This window comes from Triticum dicoccoides, chromosome 7B (assembly GCF_002162155.2).
Source record: "Triticum dicoccoides isolate Atlit2015 ecotype Zavitan chromosome 7B, WEW_v2.0, whole genome shotgun sequence".
Classification (NCBI taxonomy): Eukaryota; Viridiplantae; Streptophyta; class Magnoliopsida; order Poales; family Poaceae; genus Triticum; species Triticum dicoccoides.
Window position 1 is genome coordinate 648,007,029 of NC_041393.1, and position 14,742 is coordinate 648,021,770.

Below are 14,742 nucleotides of genomic sequence, written 5' to 3' on the forward strand. Positions count from 1 at the left end.
CAGGAGCCACGGGAGGAGATGGTGCAGGCGCCCCACGTCTGGCAGGGCCGCCAGCCCACCTGTGACAGCCATCGCCCTACGTCGACCTCACCGACGACGACAACCAGTACGACGACGACTCCTGAAGACGACGGCGGCCACCGGCGACAAGCCTTTATCTACTTTTTTATGTCTTTTATTAAGTTTAGTTTAATTAAGACATGCATTGAACTTTGATATTGTCGACGTATGAGGATATCGTATGGACGTTTTATGTTTATATTCATGTTTTTGTATTATTTGCAAGTTTATTTTCTTTTTTGGGGCAAAAATTTGAAGTCTACGACCCCATACAGTTTGGGGTGAGGCATGCCCGTTGGGCGCACCAATGCCCGCACGACCGCAAGCGGACGATCATGTCCGTTTTTCTTCTTCAAATGGACAAAAAGCGAATGAACCGAACTATACCTGACCAAACCTCGGGCCGGGCCGGGCCTAGCAAAGCCCGACACAAAAAACCCAGGCCCGGGCCCGGCCCGGCCCGACCATCGGGCCTGTGTTTCTAGGCCCGAGCCCGGCCCGAACACCTAAAAGCCTGTCGGGCTTCGGGCCGGCCCGGCCCGATCTTCAGAAAACTGCAAAAATGACGGGCCCGGCCCGGGGGCAGCATCGGGCCGGGCTTCCCATGGCTAGGACTAAACCGAACATCCATATGAGGTCGTGCGTTGGAGGTAGCCTTAGCAGGTTTAGTACTACTACGTGTACGTCCGTGGGGCTCGTCCCATACACGTACGCCCTCGCCAGGCGAAGTGAAGGTGCGTTGCTGGTCCTGGTGGTCCAGCCGTGCCGTGCGTGCTACACATAGGCGTAACATGCGTTCGTGTGTACGTGCGGGCGGCGCGGGCACGAGATTCCTCGGAGTACGCATATACTCCCTCTGTATCTAAATAAATGTCTCAACTTTGTGTTAGTTTTGTGAATCAACATGTGGTTAAGTTGATTAGGTGGACAGTAGTATCCCGAATCCACCAGGGTTCAAATCCTGATGCTCGCATTATTCCTGGATTTATTTCAGAATTTCCGGCAATGCGCTTTCAGTGAGAGGAGACGTTCCCGTCGAAGACGAGGCGCCTACGGTGACTTCGCAAATCTCAAGATGATATGCCGGCTCAGTTTCTCGGAGGTGCTCATAGGGATAGAGATAGGGTGTGCGTGTGTGCGTTCATAGGAATGAGTGTATGCGCGTGTATATGAGCGCTTGTGTCTGTACTGATGCTAAAAAAAAAACTTTGTGTTAGTTTTAATACAAATTTATACTAAATTCAAGACATTTATTTTGGATGGAGAGAGTATGTGCCACTGCGACCACTGGCACTGTGTTGTTCCTGCGGTGTTTTTTTTTAATTAAAAGAGGGGGGTTTTCCTTCAATTTCACTAACGAAACCACCGGCATAAGTAGTAGTTCACAACGAAGTTAAGACACCAAAGTCTCCCCGGCTATACATAAGTTCTACAGCCAGCAAAAAGAAACCCACACGCAGAAGCTGACAACAAAGGCAACAAAGCCATTACAAATGGGATCACTTAGGAGCTACTACAAACTACTGCCAGCCTACAGCTAATCTTCAGCAGCTCCCAGTCTTCTCATTCTAGGTCTCCATCCTTGTGACGCTTTGTAGACTTCACATACCACCCACTCTATTATTTTTGCTCCCAGCATCAACGTCTTTTGCTCTGGGTTTTTTCTCTGTAAAAAAGACCAGTCAAGAATTCAGTTGCACATTCTTCTTATCACTACTAGGGAAAATATTAGTAGTAGCGCGTGATAAATAGCTAGCAGTAGCGCGGGTTCCCGCGCTACAAATACGACGCTATAGCTAACTTGTAGTAGTAGCGCGGGTGCCATCCATACTACTACTAATTATCTGTAGCGGGTCTAATACCACGCGCTACTACTATTACTTTTGAAAACAAAAAAAATCTAGATCCCGTGCGTGTTGTCAATGGCAGCCGTGGTTGGGGCCGGAGGCGCGAACGACAGCGGCAGACCAGATCCAGCGATGGCTGCTGGAGAGGGCCCGTTTCTATGGAGGAGCAAGGCAGCGGCGTGGGACTCCTCTTCCCAACCATGAAAGATAGCTCCTGGTCATCCATGGCGACGGCCTGCAAGGGCATGGACATGGGAGGGTGAGTCAAACGAGAGGGAGAAAGAGAAAGAGAAAACCGAGGGAGAGAGGAAGGAGATGGAGGGAGCAGCGGGGTTGGTCATCGGTGACCGGCGAGCTCCTAGACACCGGTGGCGCGAGGCGGCGGCCTCTTTCAGCGCCATGGAGGAGGGACGCATGGACAAGAGTTCCATGTGAGAGCGTATGAAGAGAGAGAGGAGAGAGTGGCGGAAGAGAGGAGAGATTTGGGGGAGGAGATGGGGATTTCAGGGCTATTAAAGAACCCTGTACTTAGTAGTAGCGAGGGATATAATCCCGCGCTACTACTATCAACTTAGTAGTAGCGAGGGTTATAAACCTGCGCTACTATTATCAGCTTAGTAGTAGCGAGGGTTATAAACCTGCGCTACTAGTAAGTAGCAGTAGCAAGCTGCGAGGGTTATAAACCCGCGCTACTAGTAAGTAGCAGTAGCGAGGGTTATAAACCCTCGCTACTAGTAAGCGTCTGCTTATAATCTTTTTCCTAGTAGTGTATAATCATCATGGGATCATTTAAAATTCTTTGACCTAGACACCATATCGTTTCTCCATTTCGAGATGGACCAAAACAATGCAGATATTCCTACAATCACAAGTTGCGTATGTGTTTTCTGAAATGTTTTGATCCACACCATCAGACAGTCATTTAGAGTCTGTGGAATGTTTCTAAGATCAAAGGAGCATTTAACCAGGCTCCACATCAATCTAGCCGCTGAGCATGAAAAAAACAAGTGATCAATAGTTTCCTCCTTCCCACATAAGACGCAATTTTTGCTCCCTTTTCAACATCTTCTAGCCAAGTTATCCTTAGTTAGGATGCTTTTCCTAGCCAAAAGACAGAGAAACATCTTGATCTTGGCAGGGGTTTTACTCTTCCACAGGAATTTGTGTGGGACACCAATATCAGTTTTAGTAAGAAAATAATAAAGAGATTTCACAGAAAAATTTCTATCTTTGGTTAGCATCCACATAGGTTGGTCTTTGCCTCCAAACATTCTGACCTCCCCACATCTCAGTTTTAAACTGCACCATACACCATACAATTCCCCCAAGGGTACGTCTAAACTTAAAGCCTCTCCACCCTTTTTGGATGGCCTCGTCCACAGATATGTTGTGATCAAAACAAACATTATATAATCTGGGATAAGTATCTTTAAGAGGTTCAGAACCTACCCACCAGTCTTCCCAAATCCTAGTATTCTTGCCATCTCCTAATCTTCTTTTCACATGTTGGAAATAAATTTTCTTCACCCCCATCAAACTCCCCAGAATTGTGAATCTCCAGGTTTCTTCTCTATCCCAGAGATGCATTTGTCCTTGACATATTTGTTTCTAATAATATCAACCTACATTCCATTTTCAGTTTCCAGCTTGCAAAACCATTTAGCTAATAAAGCTTTGTTCATTATATATTTATATCAAGATTCAGAATCCCTACCAAGCAAGTTTCATGTGTGTTATGATTTGCGAAACCGTAAAATAGCTACCACGTCACCCTGAATATATATATGAGTACTGACACGAACGCACTGCACTACTATGCTCTGCGCAGAAAACTGTGCACGCATGCACAGTTTAGCACATACAGTATTGTCGTTTGTCTATACTCCATACGTGCACCACATGCCAGTCCCAGTAATCCTTTGCCTTGCCCACATCGATCGCACAACCGGCAATCCATTCGTCAGGCCATCTCCACCGCGCAACCCCACTTTGTCCGGATGTGTCCGTTTGGTGTATAACAGACGAATAGCGCGGCCCAACGCACGGCTCCAAACGGACAAATGTCCGGATTCCGTCCGTTTTTGACCCATCCCCGACCCAAACTTGCCCGAGTTTGGGGTGAAACGAACATCGGCGGAAGGGCTCGCCACACGCCTTTGTCCTTCTGTGGCCCGCCTATCGGGGACACTAGCAGTCCCTTCGCTTCCAACGCGTCCACCCCCTCTCGCAGCCCCACCCTGCCGCTGGCGCCGCCACTATTCTCCGTCCGCCTCCTCACTGCGCACCCCCCAGCCGTCCATACCAAACCACGTATCGACATGGCCGTCACCACGCCCGTGCTTTCACCGTAGTGTTGGCCGTCGATAGGAGCAGGTTTGGCCGTCGTCGTCGTAGCCGGCGGCAGAGGGGATATGACCGCAGGCGACGTAGCACGGCAGCCACGACAGCTTCCGACGAGTGCTCCAGAGCGGCCAGTAGCCGTCCGCCAACCACCCCTGCATCGAGGTGATCATTGCGACCTCTTTGCCATCATGACCGCAAGGTGTTCGACACTTTGCCCACAAAGGTATGGACAGTGGTGATGAGTTTTTCTTCCACCACTTCATTTGTTCATTGGACGATTCGTCGTCGGATGATGAAAATCTTGTGGTGACTGCAATGGTGGTTCATGACCAAATTCAACGGCAGCTTCCTCGGTACAGGGGTTCAGTCCCTGGCCGTGCTCCCAACCTGAACCACAATAGGGAGAGAGGCCACGCCCTACTCTTGTTGGAAATATGCCCTAGAGGCAATAATAAAATAGTTATTATTATATTTCCTTGTTCACGATAATTGTCTATTGTTCATGCTATAATTGTATTAACTGGAAACAGTAATACATGTGTGAATACATAGACCACAATATGTCCCTAGTGAGCCTTTAATTGACTAGCTCGTTGATCAATAGATGGTTATTCCTGACCATGGACATTGGATGTCATTGATAACGGGATCACATCATTAGGAGAATGGTGTGATGGACAAGACCCAATCCTAAGCATAGCATAAGATCGTGTAGTTCGTTTGCTAAGAGCTTTTCTAATGTCAAGTATAATTTCCATAGACCATGAGATTGTGCAACTCCCGGATACCGTAGGAATGCTTTGGGTGTACCAAACGTCACAACGTAACTGGATGGCTATAAAGGTGCACTATAGGTATCTCCGAAAGTGTCTGTTGGGTTGGCACAAATCGAGACTGAGATTTGTCACTCCGTATGACGGAGAGGTATCTCTGGGCCCACTTGGTATTGCATCTCATAATGAGCTCAATGTGACTAAGTAGTTAGTCACGGGATCATGCATTACAGAATGAGTAAAGTGACTTGACGGTAACGAGATTGAACGAGGTATTGGGATACCGATGATCGAATCTCGGGCAAGTAACGTACCGATTGACAAAGCGAATTGCATACAGGATTGCTTGAATCCCCGACATCGTGGTTCATCCGATGAGATCATCGTGGAACATGTGGGAGCCAACATGGGTATCCAGATCCCGCTGTTGGTTATTGGCCGGAGAGATGTCTCGGTCATGTCTGCATGATTCCCGAACCCGTAGGGTCTACACACTTAAGGTTCGGTGATGCTAGAGTTGTTATGGGAATTAGTATGTGGTTACCAAATGTTGTTCGGAGTCCCGGATGAGATCCCGGACGTTACGAGGAGTTCCGGAATGGTCCGGAGGTGAAGATTTATATATGGGAAGTCCAGTTTTAGTCACCGAAATGGTTTCGGGGGTTATCGGTATTGTACCGGGACCACCGAAAGGTGTCCGGAGGTCTACCGGGTGGGGCCACCTGATCCAGGGGATTTAATGGGCTGAATATGGGAGGGAACCAGCCCCCTAGTGGGCTGGTGCGCCCCCCAAGGTCCCAAGGCGCCTAGGGTTTGGAAACCCTAGGGGAGGGGGCGCCTCCACCTTGCTTGGGGGGCAAGTCTCCCCTCCTGGCCGCCCCCTCCTCTAGATGGGATCTGGAGGGGCCGGCCCCCTCTCCCCTTCACCCTATAAATAGAGGGGGGTGGGAGGGCTGCAGACCCCTTGCTTTTGGCGCAGCCCCTCCCTCCTCCAACTCTTCCTCCTACTTCGTAGTGCTTGGGGAAGCCCTGCAGGAATACCACGAGCTCCACCACCACCATGCCGTCATGCTGTCGGAGTTCTCCCTCAACTTCTCCTCTCCCCTTGCTGGGTCAACAAGGGGGAGACGTCCCCGGGCTGTACGTGTGTTGAACGCGGAGGCGCCGTCCGTTCGGCGCTAGATCGGATCTTCCGCGATTTGAATCGCCGCGAGTACGACTCCATCAACCACGTTCTTGTAACGCTTCCGCTTAGCGATCTTCAAGGGCATGAAGATGCACTCCCGCTCTCTCTTGTTGCTAGAATCTCCATAGATTGATGTTGGTGATGCGTAGAAAATTTTGAATTTCTGCTACGTTCCCCAACAGTGGCATCATGATCTAGGTCTATGCGTAGTTTCTATGCACGAGTAGAACACAAGTTTGTTGTGGGCGTCGATTTTGTCAATTTACTTGCCACTACTAGTCTTATCTTATTTCAGCGACATCGTGGGATGAAGCGTCCCGGACCGACCTTATACGTACGCTTTGTGAGACAGGTTCCACCGACTGACATGCACTAGTTGCATAAGGTGGCTAGCGGGTGTCTGTCTCTCCCACTTTAGTCGGATCGGACTTGATGAAAAGGGTCCTTATAAAGGGTAAATGTCAATTGGCATATCACGTTGTGGTTTTGGCGTAGGTAAGAAACGTTCTTGTTAGAAACCTATAGCAGCCACGTAAAAACTTGCAACAACAATTATAGGACGTCTAACTTGTTTTTGCTGCATATGCCGTGTGATGTGATATGGCCATGAAGGATGTGCTGAATGAAATATATGTGATGTATGAGATTGATCATGGTCTTGTAATAGGAATCACGACTTGCATGTCGGTGAGTATGACAACCGGCAGGAGCCATAGGAGTTGTCTTTATTTATTGTATGACCTGCGTGTCATTGAATAACGCCATGTAATTACTTTACTTTATAGCTAAAACGTTAGCCATAGTAGTAGAAGTAATAGTTGGCGAGACAACTTCATGAAGACACGATGATGGAGATCATGATGATGGAGATCATGATGATGGAGATCATGGTGTCATGCCGGTGACGATGATGATAATGGCACCCCGAAGATGGAGATCAAAAGGAGCAAAATGAAATTGGCCATATCAAGTCACTATTTGATTGCATGTGATGTTTATCATGTTTTTACATCTTATTTGCTTAGAACGATGATAGCATAAATAAGATGATACCTTGCTAAAATTTCAAGAAAGTGTTCCCCCTAACTGTGCACCATTGCGAAGGTTCGTTGTTTCGAAGCACCACGTGATGATCAGGTGTGATAGATTCTAACGTTCGAATAAAATGGGTGTAAGCCAGATTTACACAAGCAAAACACATAGGTTGACTTGACGATCCTAACATGTACAGACATGGCCTCGGAACACAAGAGACCGAAAGGTCGAACATGAGTCATATAGTAGATACGATCAACATGAAGATGTTCACCGATGATGCCTAGTCCGTCTCACGTGATGATCGGACATGGCCTAGTTGACTCGGATCATGTATCACTTAGATGACTAGAGGGATGTCTATCTAAGTGGGAGTTCATTAAATAACCAGATGAACTTAATTATCATGAACATAGTCAAAAGGACTTTGCAAATTATGTCGTAGCTTGCGCTTTAGTTCTACTGTTTTAGATATGTTCCTAGAGAAAATTTAGTTGAAAATTGATAGTAGAAATTATGCGGACTGGGTCCATAAGCTGAGGATTGTCCTCATTGCTGCGCAGAAGGCTTATGTCCTTAATGCACCGCTCGGTGTGCTGAACCTCGAACGTCCTCTGTGGATGTTGCGAACATCTGACATACACATTTTGATGAATACGTGATAGTTCAGTAATGTTAAAGGGTTTAGAATTGAGGCGCCGAAGACGATTTTTGAAACGCCGCAGAACATATGAGATGTTCCAAGGGCTGAAATTGGGATTTCAGGCTTGTGCCCACGTCAAGAGGTATGAGACCTCCGACGAGTTTCTTAGCCTACAAACTAAGGGAGAAAAGCTCAATCATTGAACATGTGCTCAGATTGTCTGAGTACTACAATCACTTGAATTGAGTGGGAGTTAGTCTTCCAGATGAGATAGTGATGTTTCTCCAAATTCACTGCCACCACGAAGCTACTAGAGCTTCGTGATGAACTATAACATATCATGGATAGATATGATGATCCTTGAGCTATTCGCGATGTTTGACGCCACGAAAGTAGAAATCAAGTAGGAGCATCCATTGTTGATGGTTAGTAAAACCACTAGTTTCAAGAAGGGCAAGGGCAAGAAGGGATACTTCATGAAACGACAAATCAGTTGCTGCTCTAGTGAAGAAACCCAAGGTTGAACCCAAACCCGAGACTAAGTGCTTCTGTAATGAGGGAATGGTCACTGAAGCATAACTACCCTAGATACTTGGTAGATGAGAAGGCTGGCAAGATCGACAGAAGTATTTTGGATATACATTATATTAATGTGTACTTTACTAGTACTCCTAGTAGCACCAGGGTAATAAATACCGGTTCGGTTGCTAAGTGTTAGTAACTCGAAATAAAAGGCTACGGAGACTAGCTAAAGGTGAGATGACGATATGTGTTGAAAGTTTTTCCAAGGTTGATGTGATCAAGCATCGCATGCTCCCTCTACCATCGAGATTGGTGTTAAACCTAAATAATTGTTATTTGGTGTTTGCGTTGAGCATAGACATGATTGGATTATATTTATCGCAATACGGTTATTCATTTAAGGAGAATAATGGTTACTCTGTTTATTTGAATAATACCTTCAATGGTCTTCCACCTAAAATGAATGGTTTATTGAATCTCAATCGTAGTGATACACATGTTCATGCCAAAAGATATAAGATAGTAATGATGGTACCACATACTTGTGGCACTGCCATTTGAGTCATACTGGTATAAAACGCAGGAAGAAGCTCCATGTTGATGGATGTTTGGACTCACTCGTTTTTGAAAAAAAATTGAGACATGCGAACCATGTCTGTTCGTATATATGCATGAAGAAACTCCATACAGATGGAACGTTTGGACTCACTTGATTTTGAATCACTTGAGACATGCAAATCATACCACCTGGGCAAGATGACTGAAAGGCCTCGTTTTTCAGTGAGATGAAACAAGAGAGCAACTTGTTGGAAGTAATACATTTGATGTATGCAATCCAATGAGTGCTGAGGCACGCAGTGAATATCGTCATGCTCTTACTTCACAGATGATTTGAGTAGATTCTGAGTATATTTACTTGATGAAACACAAATCTGAATTATTGAAAGGTTCAAGTAATTTCAGAGTGAAGTTGAAGATCGTCGTGACAAGAGGATAAAATGTCTATGATATGATCATAGAGATGAATATCTGAGTTACGAGTTTGGCACACAATTAAGACATTGTGGAAATTGTTTCACAATTAATACTGCCTGGAACACCATACTGTGATGGTGTGTCCGAACATCATAACTGCATCCTATTGGATATGGTGCATACCATGATGTCTCTCATTGAATTACCACTATCATTTATGGGTTAGGCATTAGAGACAACCACATTCACTTTCAAAATAGGGTACCACATAATTCTGTTGAGATGACACCGTATGAACTATGGTTTAGAGAAACCTAAGCTGTCGTTTCTTAAAAGTTTGGGGCTGCGACGCTTATGTGAAAAAGTTTCAGCCTGATAAGCTCGAACCCAAAGCGGATAAATGCATCTTCATAGGACACCCAAAACAGTTGGGTATACCTCCTATTTCAGATTCGGAAGCAAAAGTGATTGTTTCTAGAAATGGGTCCTTTCTCGAGGAAAAGTTTCTCTTGAAAGAATTGAGTGGGAGGATGATGGAGACTTGATGAGGTTATTGAACCATCACTTCAGCCAATCTGTAGCAGGGCACAGGAAGTTGTTCCTGTGGCGCCTACAGCAGTTGAAGTGGAAGCTGATGATAGTGATCATGAAACTTCGGATCAAGTCACTACCAAACCTCGTAGGTCGACAAGGACACGTACTGCTTCGGAGTGGTACGGTAATCCTGTCTTGGAGGTAACGTTGCTAGACAACAATGAACCTACGAGCTGTGGAGAAGCGATGGTGGGCCCGGATTCCGACGAATGGCTCGAGGCCATAAAATCTGAGAGAGGATCCATGTATGAAAACAAAGTATAGACTTTGGAAGAACTACTTGATGGTCGTAAGGCTGTTGGGTACAAATGGATTTTAAAAGGAAGACGTACAATGATGGTAAGTATCACCATTAAGGAAGCTCGACTTGTCGTTAAGATGTTTTCCGACAAGTTCAAGGAGTTGACTGCGATGTGACTTTCTCATTCGTAGCGATGCTAAGAGTCTGTTGGAATTATATTAGCAGTTACTGCATTAATTATGAAATCTTACAGATAGGATGTCAAAACATTGTTTCCTCGACGATTTTCTTGAGGAAAGGTTGTATGTGATACAACCAGAAGGTTTTGACAATCCTAAAAGATGCTAACAAGTATGCAAAGCTCCAGCAATCCTTCTAAGGACTAGAGTAAGCATCTAGGAGTTGGAATATATGCTTTGATGAGATGATCAAATATTTTGGGTTTATACAAAGTTTATGAGAAACTTGTATTTCCAAAGAAGTGAGTGGGAGCACTATAGAATTTTTGATGAGTATATGTTGTTGACATATTTTTGATCAGAAATGATGTAGAGTTTCTGGAAAGCATATAGGGTTATTTGAAAAGTGTTTTTCAATGGAAAACCTAGATTAAGCTGCTTGAACATTGAGCATCAAGATCTATAAGGATAGATCAAGATCGCTTGATAGTACTTTCAAATGAACACATAACGTGACAAGATTTTGAAGGAGTTCAAAATAGATCGGCAAAGAAGGAGTTCTTGGCTGTGTTATAAGGTGTGAGTATTGAGTAAGACTCAAGACCTGACAACGGCAGAATAGAGAGAAAGGACGAAGGTCGTCCCCTATGCTTTAGACGTAGGCTCTACAGAATGCTATGCTATGTACCGCACCTGAAGTGTGCCTTGCCATGAGTCAGTCAAGGGGTACAAGTGTGATCGAGGAATGGATCACATGACAGTGGTCAAACTTATCCTTAGTAACTAGTTGACTAAGGAATTTTCTTAATTATGGAGGTGGTAAAAGAGTTCGTCGTAAAGGGTTGCGTCGATGCAAACTTTGACACTAATATGGATGACTCTGAGTAGTAAACCGGATTCGTATAGTAGAGCAGTTGTTTGGAATAGCTCTGTCGGTGTCAAAACCGGCGGATCTCGGGTAGGGGGTCCCGAACTATGCGTCTAGGCGGATGGTAACAGGAGACAAGGGACACGATGTTTTTACCCAGGTTCGGGCCCTCTCGGTGGAGGTAAAACCCTACTCCTGCTTGATTGATATTGATGGTATGGGTATTACAAGAGTTGATCTACCACGAGATCAGAGAGGCTAAACCCTAGAAGCTAGCCTATGGTATGATTGTTGTTCGTCCTACGGACTAAAACTCTCCGGTTTATATAGACACCGGAGAGGGCTAGGGTTACATAGAGTCGGTTACAATGGGAGGAGATCTTCATATCGTATCGCCAAGCTTGCCTTCCACGCCAAGGAAAGTCCCTATCCGAACACGGGACGGAGTCTTCAATCTTGTATCTTCATAGTTCGAGAGTCCGGCAAAAGGTCATAGTCCGGCCATCCGGACACCCCCTAATCCAGGACTCCCTCCGTAGCCCCCGAACCAGGCTTCAATGACGACGAGTCCGGCGCGCAAATTGTCTTCAGCATTGCAAGGCGGGTTCTTCTCCAGCTCCATGCACTTGTAGAATAGTGTCCGGCTTCTGATAAATGCTGCACTCCTTGGCTTCCACGCCCAATAAAGGCCATTTTCCACGTGTCAAACGAATGCGAAAAGTCAGGTATTTTTGCATTCCCCCCCCCCCTAGCGACTCAAATAAGCTGTCTATAAAAAGAGACGGGGATCTAGATCCGAACCACACCATCTCCCCTTCGCAAGCTTTCATCGGAGCACTTCTGACCAAAAAATCCATTCCATCATGGACAGTCAACGCGGCTCCTCCTCTCGCGCTCCCAGCCCCAAGCCTGGGGATTGGGAGAGATGCTCCGTCCCGCATAGTGAACTCGTAGTGCTTCAATCCAAGGGGTCCTTCCCCCAGCATATATGGTCCTAGTTCGAGCCGGGATCACCACTTATAGCGGCGGAGAGAAAGCAGAGAGCATCCCCCATCCCTCTCAAGGAGAGCAGGTATGCCTAGTCCCTTATTTAATAAGAGGACTCGGATTTCCAATTCATCCGTTTCTCCGAGGGTTGCTGGAGTTCTACAGCCTCCATCTACACCACCTCACGCCTGCCTCCATTCTGCACATTGCGGGCTTCGTGGCCCTCTACAAACTGTTTTTGGGCGTTGAGGCCCATTTCGCGCTGTGGAAGAGGTTGTTCTGCCTCGTGCCCCGTTCTCAGGAGGGGTATATTTATCAAGTGGGCTGAGCCGATCTATGGCGCATCGCTGGGACCGTATATCTATCCGGTACCCCAAAGAGGACGTTCGAGGACTGGCCCTCGGAGTGGTTCTATATAGATGACATCCCCCTGCCGGACCTTGTATGGATCGTCCTCCCTGAGTTTCATAATGCTCCGCTAAAGAAGCGCCTGAGCTGGCGCCCGCGGAATCCTCAGAGGGAACTGACAGGGACGTCCTTTACCTGATGAGCCGGATAAGTTTGTTGGATCATTCCGGACTGACCATGATCAAGGTCATGGCCATATGCATTACGCGAGGGGTGCAGCCGCTTCAATACAGAGGCCACCCCATGTGGGATTTTAACGGGGAGGACGACGCCACCCGGTGCGGTCGTAATGGGCCAGATTCGGCCGCCACTTTAAGGAGAATTTTATCCGCTTTGTACAAGGGAGAAGAAGAGGAATTCCTCCATGCCAACCCGGAGGGCGGTTTCTCCATGTACAATCCTCCAAGTTGGGTAAGCGAACAATTTCACTTATCTACCCGCTTTCGATATTCCCATAAGTGAGTATTCCGTCTGGTGATATTAACGCAGGAGCTACGCCAGACGGTGAAGGAGATCAACAGCCCTCCCCCACAGCCTGAGGACCCAAAACGATCCCTCGATCCGGATTCCCAAGAGGATCCAGACTTATGTGTGGAGTTAATTGATGGGGTGTTTCATCAATTGAGTAAGGACAACACCTTAGTGGCCATTACGTCCGACTATCCCGGATTACTTCCAGCCTCAAATGTAGCCGAGACCGAAGTCCTGGTACTTTTGAAGGAGATCCGTCCATGCCTTATTTTGAATGCTGTAAACCAATAGTGTTTCGTTTTGCAGGGGAAATCCTTGAGGCGGAGTGCCGGGCCCGCGGAGGGCAGCCTACAAGGGCCGCTAAAGCCAGGCGGGCAAAAGAGAAGTGCGGACCAGATCGAGACTCTAGGGAAACGGTACGGCATGCGAATTTCACGTCTAGGGTCTATGCCCTTAAGTCATTCTAACGCCCCTCTTCTCCTTAGGAAGAAGAGAGCCCGCCGGACTATATCCACAGGCCAGACTTCAAGGCCGGGTCCGGAGGCGGAGGCGGACACAGGGCGCACGTCGGGCGCTCCTCCGACAGAGGATACAGATGGGCTATCCACCACCAATTCAGAGGTGGAGAGTGCCATGAACCACAGGCATCGCCGGACTATTCTTCAGGACGCATGTTTTTCTCCAGAGGCGTTAAACGCCTTTAATACAGGAGATGTGTACCTCCGTGCCGCTCAAAATGGTCTAGCCAGGGCCACGGAGCAGTATGTAAAAGACATACGGGTGAGTAAATCTGATAGTTATATATGTCAGTAGCCCCCGAGACTTGAAATAGTTAAGATAACTGTTTTAAGTATCATATGTTATGCAGGGTCTTATAGAGAAGAACACACAACTGTCTCAGGAGTTGGCGGAGTGCAAGGCCCAACTCGAGGCCGCACTGGCCGTTTCGGCTATTGGCAAGGAGACCCCCTCAGGTAATGTATGCTCCCAAAAATAATTCCATTGCAAAGTGCGGCATGTGTGCAATGCTGACGATAACAATGCAGATGAGGCCGGAGTAAATCCGGACAAGCAACAACTCCTACGCCAATTAAAGGCTGGCGAGAGCATGCAGACAAGGGTGAGGCAAGAGAAGAAGAAACTTCAAGACGCCAATACCCAGCTGGGCGAGGAACTAAAGGATGTTCGTATCCAGCTGTCTGCTTTCGTAAAGGAAAATCAACGACTTTGACGCGGCATTTTTAGTAAGTGCTTGAGCGAATTCTCGAAAAAAATGGGCGAAGAAATCGATTGACAGAGCTATGTCTGTAGGTCTGCTGACAGGTCGTCCTGCGGAGGAAATGCCCGGTTCAACGGGAGACCTTCTTCCCGAGCTGTTGCAACTGCACGAACGAATACGGCAGGCAATGCAGAGCGTCGTTCAGGCTATGTGGCCATCCCTCTCCATCCCCCAAGATCTTGGGGAACTTGCAAAGAAGCGGGAGGGAGTGCGGCAGCGCTTCCGGTTGTGGAAGATATTGGCCTGCTATCAAGGTGCCAGGGAGGCCTGGGCCATGGTGAAGACGCGGTACACGAAGGCTGACCCAAACCACATGGCCGAGGTCGGCCCT